A 22,502-nucleotide genomic window follows, 5' to 3' on the forward strand; every position below is an offset into this window, starting at 1 on the left:
GTGATAGTCACAGGAATCAGAACTACACAGTGACAGAAACCGTGACATAATTATTTCTTGTCTAGACTAGGTCTGTGTCATCACATATGCTCACAGCCTCAGAAACTAGGGCACGGAAAATACAGCAACCGATCCGAACCAATCATGTTCTCTGACTGGCTCACATTGCCAGGAGGGCGTCCGTTGAAGTCCTCCCGTGATCGCACTTTCCACGTTCCCCTTGCGGCGCACATCGGCAGGGATCTGTGATTGCTGTGTCCTTCAGACATAGCTGATCACAGGTCAGGGTAAAGAGCCAATCACAGCTGATCACAGTGTAAACAGTATTTGCTGGTTATCGGCAGTCCTCTCCTCATGCTGACAGCGCATGAGGAGAGCAGATAACTAGAACATCCACACAGGGGACATCTACACTGATAATCAGTGCCCTGATCATCAGTGCCGTGATGATCAGTACAGCCCCAACAGTGCCCACAAGTGCTGCCAATCTGTGCCCATCAGTGCTGCCAATCAGTGCCCATCAGTGCTGCCTGTCAGTGCTACTTATTGCTGCCCATCAGTTCTGCCTATCACTGCCCATCGGTGCCACATATCAGTGTAGCCCATAAGTGCAGCCTATCAATGCCCATCAGTGCAACCTATCAGTGCCCATCAGTGCAGTCTATCAGTGCCTATCAGTGCAGCCTCATCAGCCATCAGTGAAGGAGAAAAAAATACTTATTTAGAAAATTTTATAACAGAAACTAAGAAAAACTTTGGTTTGTTTAGCAAAAAATAAAAACTCAGTGGTGACTAAATACCACCAAAAGAAAGCTCTATCTGTCTAAAAAAAAATGATAAAAACGTTGTTTCGGCACAGTGTTACATGACCGCGCAATTCTCCTTCAAAGTGCAACAGCGCTGAAATCTGAAAATTGGCATGGGCAGGAAGGGGGTAAAAGTGCCCAGTAGGCAAGTAGTTAAAGCTTTGACAATAAAACCTGTTTTCCAGTTTTAGTAAATCTCCCCCATAGACTTGCCAAAGGTCAGCTTAAAAATCGCCTGAGCCAAACAGAAAAATGTCAGCAGAACAGTGACTACAACCTATCAGATGTTATCGCTGTTTGGGTATTCAGACAGCCATAGTGCTGAAGCTGTCTGCATACAATAGCTGTCAGTTGCGATTCCTCCATCCACGCATAGTATAGCTGGGGAAATCAATTCATTTTCTCTCATGCAGTCCATGTGCTGAGATTACTGGGCAGGCATGGTCCACCTCTGTCACCATCAGGAAACCCAACCTGACCAAGAACATGCAATCTCTGCTGGAGCACAGGCTTATAGAGAAATAATGGCTGCAAAGAGGTTAGAGGAGATCAGCAGCACGATGATGTAACAAATAATGAGAAAGGATGCAAACAATATTTAATTAAAACCAGTAGTTGGTATTACACACAGTTCTTTAACAAACTGAAAATCATCATTTGTCATCAAGTTAGGGTTCACATCTAATTTTACAAATGAAGGGCTGAAATACAACAGGTTCCCCTCCTCCCGAATCCTTTGAGAGCAGCGCAGAGGAAAAGTCATTTTAAGGGTCACAAGTCGTAAGCAGCAGCGTCAGGCCCTGAAAGCTTGCAGCAGCCAATAGCATCACTCGGGTCAGGAGTTGGAGCGTTTGCGTCTCTGGAGACCCCCGTGTTTATTTTGGAGAGGGGTGGGTATAAGGATACAGCCTGCCAAGCTTCATCCCACTCTGCGGCTGAACCGCGGGGAGTGTCCGTTACTAAGGGCTGGGTGGGGCAGGCGGCCTGTGAAGTAATGCCCAGAATGGGGAGGTGGGGGGGGGGGGAGAGGAGCCCCCTTTATTTGTTGGTATTGTGCAGTTAAAAACAAACGTGGAGGTTCTAATCTCCCTCTCATTATATAAGCAAACATGTGCAAACAATAATGAATAAACACGCCACATATAAGTTATAGCTGTGTGGGTTCTGCTAAACTGAATTTCCCAGTATGCTTCGCAAAAGACTAGACTTCCAAAATGCGTGACAAGAGGGGTCGTGTTATAAAAGTCCCTTTTTTTGGGCATTAAAAACCATTTTAAAACATTCCTCGAATAACTGCATCGTCTGGAGAAAAAGAAAATACGCGACCATTGAAGACAGAGGAGAGTTCCTCGATATGGGCCAATTGTCTGATTCGTTGCTCTGAAATATTAAAAATGACAATCTATGAACATCCGCGTTCGCCTTAAAGTGGTTGTAAACTCTGTTACACCACTTGTACCTACAGGTAAGCCTATAGTAAGGCTTACCTGTAGGTACTGTAAATATCTCCTAAACCTGTTTAGGAGATATTCACTATATGTGCTGCTGCCAATATCATCGGCGCATGCGCACTGAAGAAGCGGGCCGCTGGTGCCGTTTCTTCAGTACCCGTGCCAGGACTGGCGGCACCCGCGCATGCACGGGAGTGACGTCATCGTGGCTCCGGCCAATCATAGCGATGGAGCCCGCGAACTTGGAAGTAACTCGGTGAAAGGTGTTGGCCGTGCGGGCGGCACCGCAGGGCATCGTTGTAAGGTAAGTATTTCATAATGGGCTAGTATGCGATGCATTATGCCTTCGTCTTGCAGGGTTTTTTTTTTTTGTTTTTTTTTCAGGGGTTTACAACCTCTTTAATACACTGGCGCTGCCAAAGGGCAACTGCCTCTGATAGGACGCAGTCACGATTTAGTTGAGTTCCCACCTGGCTCAGTTGATTTTGAAGGACTTTTCTGCACCACATCCTGCAGTCACAGAGCAGGTAAGTATAACAAATTTGTTATTTCGGTATTATTTTTTTTTCCTTAGCCTTTACAATCACTTTAAAGCAGTAGTAAACAAAAAGCTTTCTGGGCCTCCTGCAAGCTATGCATCGCATGCTAGCACATTATGAAAGACCTACCTTAAAAAGAAGCCAGTGGAGCAATGTCACCGCTGATAGGGCTTCCATCTTCACCCTGTCTACCTTCCAGGTTCGTGGGCTCTGGTCGTTTTAATGGCCGAGCTGTGATGTTTTCACTCTTGCACATGCACATGTGCCGAGGCACAGTGCACTGAATGGGTGGCATGTTGTCCCCTCATAGTGCAGTGCGCATGCGCCGGTGACATCACCGGCTGCAGAAGTAGTGAATATCTCCTAAACGGTGCACTTTAAGCAGTTATTCATTTTAACTACAGGTAAGCCTTTTTTTATAATTTTACCAATAGGAAAAAGCTGCCTAAAAGAGTTTACTATGGATTTAAAGAGTTAATTCATCTTTACCACAAAACTGCCTATGTAGATACTTTAAGGGCATCTGTAGATAAAAACGAACTCTGCAACTCTGACTGAAGCTGAATAATGTCCTTGCTTTAGGTGTAGGCCACTTACACACCAACTGAAGCCTGACTGGAACACTCCCAGGACGCTATTACTAAGTGAGGCCTAGTCGTTACTGCTCACCTCCTCCATTACAGGAGTGAGCTCTCAAACATCGAGCATCATAACTACTGCATCAGAGGAGAGAAAGAGCATGTGAGGGGAATCCCCCCGCCGGCTCTAAGACTGGGCAGAGAGCTGGTGACAGTCAGTGGATCTCTGCTCTGCCCCCCCCCCATGCTCACTGGAGCGCTGAGCTGTGGAGGGGGTGGGAGCGGGCGGCTCAGCCTCAGCGACTCGCCGAGAGGCTGAGCCGGGTGCCGGTCCAGGAATGTGGGCAGGTCCCGACCATATGGTCACGATCTGGACCGGCTCTGTGATGACAGCCGACAGCGGGATTCAGCCACAATGGACTTTGAGGCATCATGAAACAATGCACATAGGTGTATGTGAGAGCTTTGCAGTTGTTTTGGAAGCAAATATTTTGTCTCATTGTGCTGTAGAAGCCTACAACTTGTCTAGGTGGAAAATGGGCCTTGAAGGCCATGCTAGGATTTGTAGTTCCCTAGCAGCTGCAAAGAATGAGTTTACCTAACCCCTGACGTGTCACCACTTTGCACAGCTGAGGCCTAGAAATGAATATCTCTGCTTGGGGAAGCTTTGCTGTGACCTCATTGCTTTTCATTAAGTGCTTCCTCACACCCTGCAGTTTATTCTGGCACTGTTCCTGTAAGCTTCCCTGTTGTACTTTCTATGGTGACTTCATGCATAGGACAGCCTCTGCCAAATGTCTCTCCTCTGCAAATAAAATATGAAGCAAACATTGCTATACATGTGTAAGTGGTTACCCAGAATCCCCTTCACCTCATGCTGACTAGAGATTTCCAAAGAACACACCGCCACTCTATGTACTGTATAGAACAAATTCCTTGGTCTACAATCTATAAAGACTATGTCACACTCCTCTTGTAAGCAGCAACATGCCAGCAACAGGATTGCTACAGAACTCATTCATCTGCTCTTATGGTGTCGCTCCATCCCTGGCTAAAACATTGCAGAATCTTGCTTACCAATGAAGGAGCCCCAAAAGAGGGACAGCTCTCCGGTCTTTCCAGCAATAGGGGCACACTGTAGGAGTAATTTTGTATTCTCTGTGCTTTCTTAGAGATTCTGTTGCCAGTGAGGTTCCTCTAGTCTAGGGCAAAGGTCTCCAAACTTTATTAACAAAGGACCAGTTTACTGTCCTTCAAACTTTATGAAGACCAGATTGTGGCCAGTGGGAGAAGAAAATGTCCTGGCATCAGTGGGAGTTAATAATGCCCCATCATTGGTATTAGGGAAAGTAATAGTGCTCCATCATTGTTATCAGTGGGAGATATAGTGCCTCATCACTGGCGTTAGTGGGAGGAATAGTGCCTCATCATTGGTGTCAGTGGGAGGAATAGTGCCTCATCATTGGTGTCAGTGGGAAAAATAGTTCCTCATCATTGGTCTTAATGCAAGGAATATTGCCCCATCATTGTTATCAGTGGGAGATATAGTGCCTCATCACTGGTGTCAGTGCAAGGAATAGTGCCCCATCATTGATGTCAATGGAAGGAATAGTGCCTCAAGGTTGGTATCAGTGGGAAGAATAGTGCCCGATTGTTGGTGTCAGAGCTACTGCTGCTGTTGGAGAAGGGACTAATGCCCCAAGGGGCAGATAAACGCAAGCAAAGGGTCGCAGCCGGCCATGGGGCTGCAGCTTGAAGACCACTGCTCTAGGGCCAGGATCTGTGGTTTGAGGAGGGAAGATTGTGACATTTATCTGCCCCTTCTCTAATCACAGTGCGTCCTGCATCATTGAAAAAATGCAAGGCATTTTCTGAACGAAGAAGTTTGAGTATAAATGAAACATTATGATCACTGGTCAGCACATGCAGACTATCTGGCACTGACTGCAATGTATGGGGGGGGATTCAGAGGTGTACATAGGTGTACATAGCCCTGCAGCCTAGACATGTGACACATTTTATGAGTGTGAGCTTATCTTTACAATACACATATCAAAGACAGTGTTCGACCAGAGTTCAGCTTTAAAGGTAAAGCTATAAGTTCCTAAAAAAACTGCAGTGTAGTTTTTGAAACTGCTGACTACTGCCTTGCAGCACTGGTGTCCTCGGTCTGAATCCCAGCAAGTCCCACACTGTCTGCATAGAGTTTGCATGTTCTTCTTGTGCTTGCCTGGGTTTCCTTCCGCACTCCAGCTTCCTCCAAAGACATGCTGGTAGGTTATCTGGCCCCTGCCTGAATTGGCCCTAGTAAGTGTGCGTGTGTGTATACGAGATAGGGACCTTAGACTGTAAGTTCCTTGGTGGTAGGGACTGATGTGAATGTATAGTGTAAAGTGCTGCATCGGCGTTATATAAAAACCTATAATAATATAGATAATAATAGAATAAAAACCATAAGCTCTTGGCAAGCAAAGAGCTGTTAAAAATGTCCGCACCCATAGTAATTTTAGCATTGTGTGGTAACATTAATCCAGACTCGGAAACTCAGCAGAAACACATTAGTAATCTCATTAGTACACTGCGTTTCCAAATTAATTTTCCTTGCGGAGAGATTTCACCTATGTAGTAGCTCGTCATCTGGTCAAGTCAGAAAGGGGTTAAGGAAACAAAGCCACGATGCAGCAGCATCACTGCCATAAAACTTTAAGGGCTGCGTCCCAACTCCCAGCTCCATCATTACAGAGAAGAAAACAGGCTTGTCCTCCGCATATCTTAGTAAAGCTTTAATAACTTAATCTGCTGCATTTTAAAGCTAATGATGCCCTTACCTGTCTGTACATCAGCAAAGGGGAGGACAGAACAATGGAGTGATGCATCTGCTACTCATCCTCCCTCTTTTACAATAGGCATTGTACTGAAAAGTCTTTGGAAGCCATACAGAACAATTATATACAGCCAGCCCGAGGGATAGAATGGTACTTTTTGTGGTTGCTGGAAATACTATGCTATTCCGCAATGTTCTGGAGCTATACAAGTTGGTGCAATAACTCCTGAAAAAACAAACAAGTATAGGAGGCTCTCCATGCTAGCTGCCTGGCTGTTTTGGGCTTCAAGACTTTATGATCAGTAATGAGTATGAAGCTCAGTATGCTTGATGCCCTATTTCACAGGTGGAGTATTATACCTTGGGCCCTGGACCTCTATGACTAAGCCCTAGTGGGCAGGGCGAAATGCATCAGGAGGCGTGGGTGGTGGAGTAGCGCAGGCTGAGGCCATTCACACACTCTCTAATATCAAGTTGGTAGAGTGGCGTCCTATGCTTTTCTCATTGACACTACTGGATCAGTGGAGTTGGACGCCTGCTTCCTCTCACTGAGATCCAGTAGGGAAGCATTAAGTACCTGCACTTTAAAAGGCACTACATGTTTTCTTGGGTCCTGGGCTTCTATCTATATATGGGCTCCCTTCCAGTTGAACGGGTCCATGCATAAAGGTCAGCATACACAGGTAGTTCCTGCTTTCAAGTACAGGCAATGTATGGGTAAAGGTATGGTGTGCTTGTTTGATTAACTTAAAGAAAACCTTTACAGGGTGAAAAGGGAACTCTGCTATTGTTGAGCTCCTGAAAAAAGTCCGTGGGCCGTTCAGATGTATGCGTTGGGCTAATAAGCAGCAAAACGTTATTACCATATGTTACTGAATTTCCAATTCATTTTGATGTTTTAACTCTTGTTCGTTCTACTTAAAATGTGCTTTTCTTTGTGTGGAAATTCCCATTACTTGTCTTGACAGGATGTAGAGGAAATTTCCTCCAGTAGGAAAACAGACAGCAAAAAACAAAAAACAAAGGAGCTAAACCTTGCCTGATCAATCTGTAATTATGATTTTCCTCGAGATGGGATTTAAAAAGTTCTTAGTTCTAAAGTACTTAGACATTTTACAGCAGACACTCCACCATTCCTTCATCTTCAGCTCCATTTCCTACATAACAATGTAGTACTTCTTGGTATAGCGCACACATATGCAATCACCCCTCCCTCCTTCCCAGTGCAATGCTGGGTGGTCAATAACTAGGCTCACTCTTACATGAGGCACAGCAGGGTGGTTGGAATCTCCTAGCCATATGTAAAACACAAACTAATATTTGCATAGACTTTTTAGGATTCCAGAGCATGCTGGGAAGGTAAAGGCAAGCACTTTATGGTACCTGCCACAAAGATGCAATATTACTTTTATCAATTACTTCTAAATGCTAGGCCACACTGAATGCCAACAAAACCCAAAACTAATATTTCAGTTTAGGTTAGTTCATTTGCGGGTATCTTATGTCCCTCAGAGATTCAGAAGATGCAGTTCTGTCACAGTAGTGTATGCCTTTACCCTCTCAATGAGGGCATCATTCTCCTAGCCACTATGTTAGATCATTTATTATTTTACATTATGAACCCCACCTGAAATAGTGTGACACCATCACTTGACTTTGTATGTACTGTGACAGTTGGGTGAAGCTCAGGAATGGTTATGATAGATAAATACTTTGTCATTTCAATGCAAATTACAATTAAATTCTATCTATCTGATAGGCTGGTGGAGATATCTTGATGGAGTTCCTGAGAGATACAAAAAAAACAGTAAAATTTAAAGCAGACCTTCCACTAAAATATTAAGGTCCGCATATTAAGTGTGGGTCCCCTCCCCTTTGCAAAATGCTACCTTAATCTAAAAAAGTTAGATAATATACTTACCTTTCTCTTGGCTTTCACTTGCGGCACTTAGGCAAGAGTAAGGTCAACATCATTTTGGTAAGATCTCATGAGAAGATTATCCTGCGCTGTGCTGTAGAATATTCTTACAAGACCTGGGCCACTTGGCCTTCCCAGAGATCTAGCCGCCAGGAGGGTGACGTCACACCCTGCAGTACAGAACTGGGAGAAATGTAAGTATATCAGCTAACTTATTCCCCCACAGTTTTTTGTAGTTTTATGCCGCGTACACACGATCAGAAATGCCGCCAGCAAAACTCTGATGAGAGCTTTTTGTCGGAAAATGCAACCGTGGGTATGCTCCATCAGTCTTTTGCTGGCGGAATTACAGCCAGCAAAAGATTGAGAGCATGTTCTCTATTTTTCGGTCGGGAAACGTTCCTATCCGAAAATGTATTCGTCTGTATGCAATTCGGACGCGCAAAAAATGACGCATGCTCGGAAACAATTTGACGCATGCTCAGAAGCATTGAACTTCATTTTCTCGGCTCGTCGTAGTGTAGTACGTCACCACGTTCTTGACGGTCGAAAGTTCAGAGAACTTTTGTGTGAACGTGTGTATGCAAGGCAAGCTTGAGCGGAATTCCGTCGGAAAAATCATCCAAGTTTTTTCTGACAGAAATTCCGATAGTGTGTACGCGGCGTAACACAGCATTTTAGCAAGATGGAGGGGGTCCACATTAACTTGTGGCTTGGTGGTAAGCATTTATGCCTTAAGGCCATGGGGTCCCCAGTTCGAGTAATGACCAGGACATTGCCTGCATGGAGTTTGCAAGTTCTCCCTGTGCTTGCATGGGTTTCCACCCACACTCCAGAGACATACTGATAGGTTAATTGGCTTCTGTCTAAAATTAGCCCTAGTATGATATTCTACTGAGTGTGCCCAAGATGGCTACTTTACTGTCTGCCCCAACAGCAAATAAAGTGCTTCCGAGTCCCCTGGGGACAAGCGCTATAGAAATATAAATTAATAAAATCCAAAAGTAAAAGAATTCAAATATTAAAATCCAAAAATTTCAGGATCCTACCAAAAGGATGTTAACTTTACTCTTGCCTAAGTGCCACAGGAGAAAGCTAGGGAAAAGGTAAGTATATTATGTAACCTTCTTGCAGCTCACTGTAGCATTTAGCAAATGGGAGGGGGCCCACATTTGCCCAAAGTGCAAAGTCTGCTTAAAATAAAGGTGAAAGTGTTGTGTTGGCCAGAAAAAAAAATGATTTCATACACACGACCTCATTAATCAATGTGGTGATGGAACAACTTTCTTGGTCTTTGTTGCCCACAGGTTATTCCTTCTTATGCCGTACTGGAAGAAAAAAAAAATTGAGAATTTAGTTGTTGAGAGCAGCAGAGATAGTTCTCTTCCCTGCGTACGCAGATATACAAGGCATAGAACAACTGTAGGCCAAGAAAAGTTAATAATGTGCAATATGCTTGGCTGCCAGACATGAGTGAGGTCTTCCATATCTCTGCTCTGAGAAGTCATGCAGCGATAAGCTGTATAACAGTCCTGCTCTGTACACATCATTAGTGCAGAAAGTGTACAGAGACTTGACAGCAGTAAACTATTCCTGTTCTACCAGCCAATCAGAAAAAGACGTTTAATGACTGTCCACAAAGTCACTGTCCTAAAGTTTATTTATGCTATCAGTCAACAGTGGCCCCAGGATCACTGACCCCTCTGCTTCAGTTGTATTAACCCATCACCCTCCATGTGATTTTTAGCACCCATACTTGTCGAATGAGTAATATTCCCAGCAGCTCTAAGATTCATTTTATCCAGCTAAAACTCAGGCAATGTGGTTGTCTGTTTCTGCCAAGCAGCCTAGCCTTTAAGGAAAACTATGAGGGATACAATGGTGGCCATGTCTGGTGGCCAGGTTTCAATAAGCTCAAACAAGGTTGGCATCAAGCACAGCCAGATGAGAATCAGAACTCCCGATCAGCATCCTTGTCCCTGGTCAGTGACTCAATAGTGAAGCCAGGAGATTAGCATGACAGCCAAGAAACTAGGATTTTCAGGTTGGCAATAGCTGCCTTCATCTTGCTCACCACAAAGGTTTCATTGAGTGTTTGCAGGAAACATCTACACTCACACACCGGCATACCAAACCTCGGGATCACAGAGAATCCTACAACACAGTGGCTGTTTCCTGCACCTCCAGACAGCCTTTTGTAACAAGACAGCGCGCTGGTAAGAGTTTCACAGCTGATGCTTTACACTGATTGTGTCGGTTTGCTGAGCATGTCATAGACACAGAGACGCACAATAAAGAAAAAAACACAAGTTTACTGTAGACAGTTTATACTGCTAGACATAATCAGGTACACAATAAACAATTCAAACGTGTGTTGTGTTAACGTGCGTTTCCAAAACATGTGGCAATGCATTTGCTTTACATGTAGTGTGTTACTATTCATAGCACCACAATGCCAAAGAAGGGTCAGATACATTGTTTCATCTGCTGTGTGTTGGCAGCCCATTCATAACAAACAGACTGCCTTAATGTAAAACGCGTTCATGTGGACCTAATGAAAGCTTCCGGTCCCCGCTACAGATTATACAGCCATGTCCGATGGATTCCAATCAGGGTGCAGGCTGGGTGAAAAGTTCGTCCAGACTGCTTACAATGTATGAGGGTAAGCATCAAGGAAATAGTAGCAGCCTCAGTCTATCTCCGTCCTGGCTACATGTCCGACGCGTTTTGCCCCACCCATGGGGCTTACTTAGGCTAACATGTGAATTTAGAACCCTTTCACACTGAGGCGGTTCTGTAAAGCACCTGAAAAACGCCTCCCATTCATTTTAGTGTGACATTTTACACTGGGGCAGTGCGCTTGCGGGGCGTTAGGAAAAGTCCTGCAAGCAGCATCTTTGAGAGCGCTGTATTTAGCCCTCCCAAAATGCCCTGCCCATTAGAATGAATGGGCAGCGCTTCGAAAGCGCCGCAACACGGGCGCTTTTTAACCCCTTCTTTGTGGTTAAAAGCACCCCGCTGGCGGCCGAAAAGTGCTGCTTAAACAGCGCCGCTAAAATGAGTGGCACTTTAGCGATAACGTGGCCGCAGCCCGAGCGCTACAGGGGTCTAACCCAGCTGTCACGCGATCCTCCATATTTTGCTGTGGATGGGGGTTAAAAGCAAACCTGTTGCCTTTTGCTAGGCTGACAAAGGACAGCTTTTATATAAAGCTAGCTCATATTAGACACACATTAAGTGGAATGATGAGCCCAGCATGTTGGATAATCACAGTTTCCATGTATTTACTAAAAGTAGTATTAAACCCAAAACCAAAAATGTCATTTACTGCAGCTCACCAATCCATAGATGTGGTTGCTGCATTCGTTTTCTTTTTCTAGGATTTTTTTCACCTGGTGATCTGACCAGTAACACACCTCCTATATTAGAGTGCCACCACCCTGGATATATGAGCACAGGGGGCAGACGGAATCATCCGTATGGAGTGTTAGAAGTAATAGCAGATTCAAATACAGTAACACATTGAAGCTGAACTTCAGCTAATACTTTAAAATCAGTTACAGCAAACCGTTCTTTTCTTTCGAGTTAAAGGTTTTATATCAATAAATAGAAGATGGTAATTTTAAGCACCCCTGCGTGTTAAAGCGGAAGTAAACCCATCTATAAAACACGTGCCGCAAATGTAACACTCCCATTGGTTACTTAGGGGGGGGTTACTTACACTTTAAATGGTCTGTCTCATCCCTGTAACTGCAAGAGAGCTTTTCTGTTGAGAAACAACAGACTTACTGGCTGGATCACTAGATGAAAATAGAAGAAAAAAAAGACTAAAAAAGGAAACTAATTCAGCCATCACATTTAAGAATGGGTAAGCTGCATTATAGACATGTTTGCTTTTGGGTTTAAAACTGCTTGAAGTGTAGCAATTATGCTTTTTAGTCTGCACCCTACCCTCATTTCATTAACTGAACACCTTCATTTTCTATATTCATATCCAGATGTGCCTGTGAGATAGAGATCTGTGTAGGTGTACTCAGCAGGCGTGGATGGTGACACTTGTCAGTGTGAGATGGACAGTCAGACTGAAGGGACTCATGTCCTGACCTGTATACTGTATACTGTTGCAGATGTCTGTGACACCTGAGGGCAGGAAGGGAATTGAATGGGCAGAGAAAATACTTGGACTAGGATTCCAATCGCTCCTCACAGCTGATTATTACCTACAAGCTGCAATCTCTGACAGTCTTGTCATCACTGCCATTTGTCCATTCTGTGTACGAACTCAGAAAAGCTATTTTTCAGTAATATTGCCATCCAAAAATAGTTGCATTCAGTAAAGCAAAGAACTATACTATACCCCAGAGCTACCAACCTGAATTCTTATTTCAGCAGCAAGCCGAAATCAGTTTATTAAAGGGTTAGTCCATCCAATGTTGATCTCTTAATGGAATTGTAATGGATAGATTCCTTTGGTAAAATCACCTATATGGCTTCTCTTATCCTTTGAAGACTTATAGAAAACAATATTTTCCTGCTGGTCCCATCTATACCCTAAAACCTTGGAATCCCAGTTGTCTAGTGAAAGTGATAAACGTAATGTAAAATCCAAATGGTGAGAGCGAAGATGTGCCTTGAAACTCCTGGGTTCACAAATATGCAGGGGCGATCTCGGTGCAGAGTCCGGTGCGGTTACCATTCAGCAATTCAGGTGGGAATTTGACACTTAAATCGCACCTGAACTGGACTGAAAAATGCACAGGACCCTTTTTAAATCCTCACCACAACCGGCCTGCATATATGTAAAGCGGCGAAATTGAAAGCCGGTGTGGTACACGTTATGCAAATCCAATCCGAATTGGATGTATGTGAACCGAGCCTTAAAAAAGTTGGGTACAGTTCTCTGCATCAGTCTGCTGGAGAGCCATAAAAAGCTGGAGGCGACTTAGGCAGCCCATAGACGCTGCAAAATTCTTTCCTGCAACCATAGGTTGCAGGAAAGTAATTTGCAAGATTCCCCCATCAACACAGACAGTGCTGACAGGGGAATCCCTCCTGCCGAGTCATTGTCTTCTCCCGGCGGGAGGGGGAGCCATCCTCGTAGGGAGAAGACAGAGATTGTTGCAAGCAGCTATATCAGCCGCTAGCAATAATCGCATGAGAATCCGGCAGGCTGGTTATACATTCAGGCTGGCTGTTGGTACATTCAGCCTCCCCACTAAGGGTTCAAATCTCAGCCAGTTCCTGTTGAATCGGCCGAGATTCAAACTGTGTATGGCCGGGCTTAAAATTACAGACATATTTCAGTTTTATGTGGATTGATCCTTTAAAAATTTTACACTGCGCACTATAGCTATAAAGACAAAGCAATGTGCTGTGGTCATAGTGACCAATTAGTAAACCCCTATACATTGTTCTGATGTCTCTAAACTGACAAGTCTGGTTGGGTTATAATACTGCACACCATCATTTTTGCAATGGCTTATAGAAAAAAAACCTTTAAGATGGCATATGTGTCATGCATTATTTATGCCTGTCCTAGGTTGCCAACTCATCCTGTTACTTATGGACATACTGTATAAGAATTACAGATTCTAAGGCTAATAAAATATGGGTAAGACTGAATCTAATTATCCTATATAACTTAATCTGGCTATAGATGGCTCAAATTTTGGCTGATTCCTGCTGACTCATGTACGCTAGCAGCAACTGATGATTCAATATCTGCATGCTAATACTGTCCATTACCTCCTAATTGGCTAATAACATTTTTTAACTTGCTGGACAATCATTTTACAAATAGCTGACAATCCTTCCTTTATCTACGGGAAGTAGAAAGGACCAAAATACAGCTTATCCACTTCTGTCATGACTGGCCAAGTATTGCAGTAGGTCCAAGTCTCAGAGTGATGGTTTCAAGGATGGGCATACTGTATATCTACCCATCGTCCTCTCTGGCTGACTTCATCACCTTCAGCCAACGCTTTTGTTTAGTTATGGACCTAGTGGAGAACAGATGGAACCTCTATGTCCCTTTTGGGGAGACTAGCCCTCTCCAGGTGTCACAGGGACTAAATGTGAGAGGGGGATTTCAAATCTCAAGGTTTTAAACCGGGGATCTCAAATTGGTGGCCCTCCAGCTGTTGTTGGAACTAAAATTCCCATGAGGCATTGCAAGGCTGACAGTTACAAGCAAGACTCCCACAGGCAGAGAAATTATGGGACTTGTAGTTTCACAACAGCTGAAGAGCCGCACGTTTGAGACCGCTGTTTTAAATCTTCTCCAAAAAAAAAGGTTTGGTCTATAATCCAGTTGAAGGAGTTGACAATTCTACAATCGATTCAGTGGTCAGCAAGGCGTTAATGACTACTACCCACTCTATCATAGAAAGAAGTGTTGACTTTTAAAGAGGCATCCCATAAACACTAAAGCTGGCTATACATGGGTAGAATGTAATTAGAAAAAATTTGATTCTGAAATGTTTGTACGATTTTCTTAGAGTGAATGGTATCAAAATGAGGAAAGACATTGATAAGGCAGATTGGAAACTTTTTGATGGACTAACGAAATTTAGTGAATGTGATTTCAGTTTGGGAAATTCAATTCATTCCAAAATCGAATACTAAAAGCCAACAAAATTTTAAAGTACTTTTGAACCGCTTTCTTCAAGTCTCTGATGGCATTTTTGAATGTGCTGAACGCTTTTACAGAAATTTACCAATGTATGGTTGAAGCTGCAATGCACAGCCACAAGCTTATTAGTGATTATTATACAGGATTTACATAGCGCCAACAGTTTGCGCAGCTCTTAACAAAATAAAGTATAAAAAAATAGCAATTCTCTTTTGTTTAAACCGTTTTTATAATCAGCTTCACTCTTAGAGAATAAAGAAAGTTTCCCTCCGATGAGATGACTTCTCCCCTTTCCCTTGTATCTATCTAGACACACAGGCCTTGGACTCCCCTCCTGACAACAATTACCAAAATGGCTCCCCTCTCCCCACCATCTGCTAAATCTCCTCTCCTCTTATTCCTCTTATTCTTTCCATCCCCTTCTCTCACCTCTGCCCCCCCTTCACAGCTGCACATTCCTCAGCATATTACCTGCCTCCTACTGACCCCTGCCTTAACTCTGTCTGTAGAGGCACTGATATATACAAAGTCTATCTCTCCTGATCTCAGATGTATTCATGCGGAGGAGACCTCCTGCGCTGCTTACTTTCTGGAAAAATACATGCCCATACATTGTGTTCCGCTGGGATTTGCAGAACAGGCCTTCCAGTCAAATCTCAAGTAACTTATTTATGTATATAAGCAGGGCTGTGCAAGGCAGGATCTGTAAGGAAATATACAGACGTGTGTCAGGGAGGAGAAGTGTGTACATGTGAGACACGGTGTACAGAGCACATTTGTAAAGAGTGGGCAGTATGCACACAATACACAATGAAAAGCATGTAAATGTGATTGTATGCATAGGGCGGAAGATACATTCAGGAAAATATAAGAAAAATGTACAAATGATATACAAAGTTGCCTTAAAGTAAATAACTAAAAGGCAAAACTTTTTTTTTTCTAGTTTTGGATAGAGTGGAGAGGGATAAGAACCCCTGTCAGATTTTACTGCTGTCGGGGCCCCATTAAAGCAGAGTTCCACCCAAAAGAGGAACTTCCACTTTAAGCACTCCTCGCCCCCTTACATGCCACATTTGGCATGTCATTTTTTTGGGAGGGGAGTGGGTGCTTAGTTTTGAAGGGACTTCCTGTCCCACTTCCTGGTTCCGGCTACAGACCGCCTAGGCGACTCCTCCTCTCCCCCTAGGTGGCCCCTCCCTCTAGGCAATCTTCTGGGGCATGTGAGAGGTCCCAGAAGATTACCTGTCCACTGGGAGAACGCAGCGATTCATGCATGTGCAGTGTGAGCCAGGATGTGAAGCCGCAAGCTGTCGCGTCCGGGTGTCCACAGTATCAATGGAGGCGCCGAGGAGAGTAGGGGGAGAGAAGCGGGGCTCCGTGCGGTCGTATTGCTGGACAGTGGAACAGGTAGGTGTCTGTTTATTAAAAGTCAGCAGCTAAACTTTTTGTAGCTGCTGACTTTTAATATAAAAAAAAAAAAAAAGCCTGGAACTCCGCTTTAAGGAGATTCACCCGCTCGATTTGTCCTGTTTACAATAATCATTGAAAGTCAAAGTAAAAGAAAATCCCAAATTTTAGGTTGTCCCCAGAAAAGTAATAGAAGGGAAATCTTCCAATGGGGACAATAGTTCTGGTGACCTGGGGGTCCCCAAGGAATTTCCTTAATTTCCAGGGATTTCCTCTCACTTCCTGTTTGTCTACGGGACAGGAAGTTAAGGGAAAATCTCCGCAATGGGACACAAATGGCAAAACAAAGATCTGATGGGTTATAACCCTCCCTGGATCTATCCAAAATGAAAACAAAAAATGTTTTGCCTATAGTTCTACTTTAAGAGCTTAGACCAGCCTTTCTCAAACCTTTTTATAACAGAGGAATCATTTAAACCATTTTCAGGTTTTAGGGAACCCTTGCTAAAAACCAATACATCATGAAGCAGTGAGAAGAATGACCCCTTTACAATGGTGGTCAGAATGCAAATCTTTCAGACAGGTAAAATGTTCAGGTTTTGGGGAACCCTTGCTAAAAGTCAATACAGCAGGGGGCAGTGGGAAGAATGACCCCTTTATAGACTGCTAAAACGATTACTGGTGTTGTGCTGCTGGCTCTGCAGGCACCATTAGACGGAAGGACAGACAGCCACAGGCCAAGGAACCCCCAGCAACTTTTGGAGGAAACCTTTTAGCTTCAAACTGCTAATCGCCATAGCCGATTCTAGTATGGATCTATAGATGTGAAAGCCTCAGTCAATGCCCCCTGACATGTTTCGCTCCACCCACAGTGGCTTAATCATAGGGGTCATCTAGAGGAAACCTGGTTAAGAATAGTTGGCTTAGGCCTGCCATAGACAGTTTGAAGCGTGTATGGGCAGGCTGAGTGTACCAAGTTGATTGATCGATCAACTTGGGTGCAACCAACCTGCCAGATTCACTTGCAATTATTACTAGCAGCTGCTATAGCCGCCTGCAATAATCACTGTCTTCTCCCGGTGGGTACAGCTTCCCCCCATTGGTAGAATACAATATCTCGGCAGGGGGGATTCCCCTCTCCGCACTGACTGTGTTGATAGGTGAATCGTGCAAATTTCTTTCCTGCAACCCTTGGTTGCAGAAAAGAAATTCACGCTGCCTATGGCCTGCCTTAGACTGTTGACAGAATCTGTCTGTTTCTGATCAGATTGGGAAATGACCGTATGTCTGTGTCTTGTTTCCCAAAGAGCCCCTGAACCCGAGACTGCTCAGGTGCAAATCGAATGGCTGGGATTAATTTCCCTTACTGGATGCTATTGTTTCCCCCCTGAAACAAGCCAGCACCTGAGCGCTCGCCATCTCTCTTCCATAGGTGGAACATGAACTTACAATTTAGCACAATGATGTATTATATATTACAGAAGTGTGTATACATTAAGCAGCATGTACAAAGTAGACAACAGAATTGCTGGACCAATATATATATATATATATATATATATACGTACACACATACATACACATTATATATATATAAATATATACACACACACACACACACACACACTCTTCAAGGGGTATTGCATGAAAATTAGAAGTGGAAAATTTGCATATCCCAGACATACTGGAATGCAGACGTGTGCTTTTGTAAGTTACTCAACACACATTACAAAGCTGTGTGTGTACCTGAGGCGGTTTGTATGTGCTAGATTATAGAAGTGTGAAGCTCTATTTGCACAGTGGGCTGCAGAAATGTGTAGATGAGAAGTGATATGTACATAATGGAGAAGAGGCATCTGAGGTAGTGTCTGCCCCATGCACAGTTGTGTATGACAATTAGCGACACTGAACAGAGTTCTCTATATTTTTGTTTGATTATGCCCAGTTATTGGCCTAGATAGACCAATTACATATTTTGCACCCTGTTATGGACTGTATTCAGATGTAGCATCCATAGACAGATAAATAATGGCCTCATGAACATGGGCACATGAGGCAGTATAGGCGTATTTCAGGTGCATTTCCACCCATAGAGCCACAGGTGCTGCATATGGCCGCCCATAAAAATCAGAGGCTCTATATACAGCTGTATGTGGGTACTTGGGTAAACACATGCATGCATACACTGTACCCAAATACCGGCGTATACCCGTGTACAGCTATTGATTACTATGTGCGGCTGTACTCAGCACCAGTTGTTCCCCGGGCAGGGAGATACACCTGAATTTAAAGCTACCCATAGATGGATAGAAATTTGGCTGTGTCAGCAGGAAACAGCAGCTTTTCCAATAATCCTATTTGACTTTTGTCGAGCAGAGCGATTGGAAAACTAATGTCGATAGGCGGCTTGCAGCTAATCGGCTGCAGATGCCGACTGGTGTATTTTGACAACGGAGGAGTCCTACTGTCAGAATACAATGGTGTAGCGGGGAGAATTTCTCCATCCACCTCGCATGTGTGGATGGGTGACTCTGTTAGTTTTTTACGATGAACCATCTATGGTCAATCTAACGCCGGACGGCCCCAGGCGCCTGTGCCCTAGATAGACAGATAAATATGTATATAACGAGCCTTGGAAAGTATTTGCTCTTTCTAGATTTTCTCCATTATTACCATTTATCTTTTACCAGATTCAGGTTAAAAACCAAAAAACGTAGCGTTAATACTTTGCAGAAGTGGAGGAAATTGCGAATGGGGTCAATTATTTTTCACAGACTATGAAAGAATCGTTTGTTGATAAGCTAATTAGTTTAATTGCATATAACAAGCTACAAAAATAGAATCTCTGCATGATTTAGTATCTAAATTACGGAAAATAGCAGTGTGTTGGGGAAAGGTAGGGGGGGGGGGTTGGGTCGGAGAAGTGTGTCTGTTTCTGATGAAGGCTGTGTGGCCTACTAGCACACAGCTCCTTTATCTACATGATGTTTTAGAAGTGACAGACAGGGAAGGGGGGTCTGCATACCAGTAGGGGCTTTGTTTATACACACAGGGCATGGCCTGACAGGCACAAGCCTTTCTTGTGCTGAAGGTGAGAGGTCACCCAGACTAAATGATAGGGGTTCAAATACCAGGATAAATTGTTAACTATTTAATCATGGAGCAGATGAAGCCTGTCAGCACACGCCAGCTCAGCATTTTTTTCACAACACCTTTAAAACACAGTATTAAAAAAAAAAAAAAAAAAAGAACAGTTTTAGCTGGCTGCTAGGGGATGTCAGCTGGGGGCCTTTAACTTTATAGATAATATTTCATCCCTATTGTCTAAATCCTGAAAAAAAAGATAATCAATCTTGGCCTGCTCTCAGCCTAAATTCTCAGACCTCCAATTATGCCTGTGTGATTTAACTTAGTTATTGCATCAATTTACGTAAATGGAAAGGTCTCCAAATTTAAATACTGACCACATTTTTAATAACTTTCTTTTTTCTTTATTATCAATTCATATACTTTCAAATGCCCGACACTAGGTTTTAAGCGCTTTCATTACAAAAATATGTAACACCTCTAAATCCTGCAGTCTTTAGGCCAGTCTTGTGACATGAGGTCTTTTCTCTACCCTTTGGAGGGCGGTGGACGGTCATTACTTTTGGACAGCTCTGTCCTGTCCAGGCGTAATGTAAGCTCAGGGGGTGTGTCCATGACAGCCCAAGCTCACAGGAAGTGAGTTGGATGATGCTGGCTGTCATGGAACTCAGAAGAGAACAGGAGGCGAGTACTGAAGTTAGAGTTGCTTTATTTATTTCTAACCAGAACTGGCCAACGTATTTTTCATTTTTTTCTGAATAAGTGGAGTTGAGCTTTAAATTATTGTATAAGTCAATTTAGTAAATATTTCACACTGGTGCTTGTAGCGCTTTATTATTCTCAGGACAAGACAGGAATGTGGGTAACGAGCCGAGTAAACTGGCAGCAAAGTGTCCCTGAGTATTATTTCAGCTTATTAACAACTAATGAACTTTATCATAATCAAAAATACATTTATCCTCATATATGAACTTTTTGAAAAAAAAAAGAAAAAAAAAAGAATTGCCTGGGTTACTCGCAGCAACAATTTGGATCTTCCCCTAGATATGTAATGAGCATTCTGTAATGAAATTAGCATTTGATTGGTTGCTTTGAACACAAACCCCATTTCAGCAAGTTTAATAAGACCTACTCTTTGAAAAGACTTGGCTAAGTTGCCCAAAGCCACAAAGCAGATCCTTTAATTGCTTGACCTGTATCAAAAAGTGACAACTAGAATCTTCTAGAAGCTTGCTAGAGGCAATACCAATTATCTACTTTTTCGACTTATTTTGTGTTTCAAGTTTTTTGCACTGAATCCCTTAATTTTGTGAAGTTTTAGCATATTCTCAATTAAAGCATATGTTGAGATATAATTAAAAAGAAAAAAAACATAGTTCATACATCTCTGCAATAAGTGCACATTTGCTTATGTTTTATCCCTTTAACCATTTGACCACTGGGCACTTAAACCCCCTTAATAATCAGACCAATTTTCAGCTTTCGGTGCTCTCACACTTTGAATAACAATTACTCAGTCATGCAACACTATACCCAAATGAAATTTTTGTCCTTTTTTTCACACAAATAGAGCATTCTGTAAAAAATGCATGTTTCTTCGTTTCTGTTATAAAATTTTGCAAATTAGTAATTTTTTTCTTCATATATTTTGGCCAAAATTTATACCGCTACATATCTTTGGTAAAAATAACCCAAATCGGTGTATATTATTTGGTCTTTGTGAAAGTTATAGAGTCCACAAGCTATGGTGCCAATCTCTGAAAATTGATCACACCTGAATTACTGACGGCCTATCTCATTTCTTGAGACCCTAACATGCCAGAAAAGTATAAATACCCTCCAAATGACCCCTTTTTGGAAAGAAGACATTCCAAGGTATTTAGAAAGATGCATGATCCGGCGGTCACGGATGTTCCCGTGTGCGCGCCCCAGGGGGCGCGCGGGAGCAGTTTTCTGGAATCACGTCATATGACGTGATCCCAGAGTTATCCAGCTGCCCTGCAGCCTTCATTTGGCTATGTGGAGGTTGGCAAGTGGTTAACAAAGCTCCTTGTACAGAAAAAGGTGTCAGCAATATATTGTTGTCCTATCTTCCTCATTGACATGACAACACAGTGGGGTTGATTTACTAAAATGGGAGAGTGCAAAATCTGTCTAGCTGTGCATGGTAGCCAATTAGCTTCAAACAGCACCTTCTTCTATAATGCCGCGTACACGCGACCGGTTTTGCCGTCGGAATAAACTCCGAAGGTTTCTCCAACAGAACTCTGACGGAATTCCACTCAAGCGGTCTTGCCTACACACGGTCAAACCAAAGTCCGACCGTCAAGAACGCAGTGATGTACAACACTTACGACGAGACTAGAAAAAGGAAGTTCAATAGCCAGTAACCAATAGCTTCCGTCTCGTACTTGCTTCAAAGCATGCGTTGTTTTTGGTCCGTCGGAACAGCATACAGACGATCGATTTTCCCTATAGGAATTGGTTCCGTCGGAAATATTTAGAACATGTTCTATTTCTAGGTCCGTCAGAATTTAAAAAAAAAAAAGTCCGATGAGGCCTACACACGATCGGAATAGACGATGAAAAGCTTCCGTCTGACTTTTTCTGTCGGACATTCTGCTCGTGTGTACGCGGGTTTAGGCTTTGACAAAAACACTGGAAGCTGATTGATTTCTATGCAAAGTTGCACCAGATTTTGCACTCTCCAGTTTTAGTAAATCATCCCGTGTATATTTGGTACTGAATTCCATTATCAGCTCACAAGATTCGTGGCAAAATCAACAGTTATTTTTTCACTTAATGTGGTTTTATCCCCATTGTTAGTGTTACAGGGTTTTACCTGGAAAAACAGTTTTGACAGCTTCTGTACTGTTGTGTCTGGAGCCTTGAGCTTTAACACAGTTGTTCACGCCTTCTTATTTCCCAGCCACGCTTGTTCGCATTTGGTGGAATGGGGGAGCAGGGGATTGGGGGGGGGGGAAGAGCAGTAACACCGATTTGCAGGCTCTGAAAGAAGACAATATCCAGTTGTCTGCCTCCTATTCAGCCAGTGTACATTAGCGTTGGCTGGAGGAAAAAGAAAGTGGATATTTTGTTTGGTAGACAAGGGCTCTGTGTACCACATGCCCAAGGTTGCTAAAAAAAACCCCAAACCCCCCCCCCCCCCCCAAAAAAAAAAACAAAAAAAAAACCTGCTGCTACACAAGATATGCACAAACCCGGTAATGGGGATGTAGCTACCCCTCTACTATAAAACAC

General features: G+C 43.2%; 2 protein-coding genes across 2 annotated transcripts in view; one reads left to right on the forward strand and one right to left on the reverse strand.

Moving 5' to 3' along the window:
* The window catches only part of CORO7 (coronin 7), a 317,064-nt gene that overhangs the window by 112,760 nt on the left and 181,802 nt on the right, over window positions 1–22,502 (reverse strand). The gene's annotated exons all lie outside the window — the stretch shown is intronic.
* The window catches only part of VASN (vasorin), a 35,225-nt gene that overhangs the window by 9,858 nt on the left and 2,865 nt on the right, over window positions 1–22,502 (forward strand). The window lies entirely within an intron of this gene.

Source organism: Aquarana catesbeiana, linkage group LG06 (assembly GCF_042186555.1).
Source record: "Aquarana catesbeiana isolate 2022-GZ linkage group LG06, ASM4218655v1, whole genome shotgun sequence".
Lineage (NCBI taxonomy): Eukaryota > Metazoa > Chordata > Amphibia > Anura > Ranidae > Aquarana > Aquarana catesbeiana.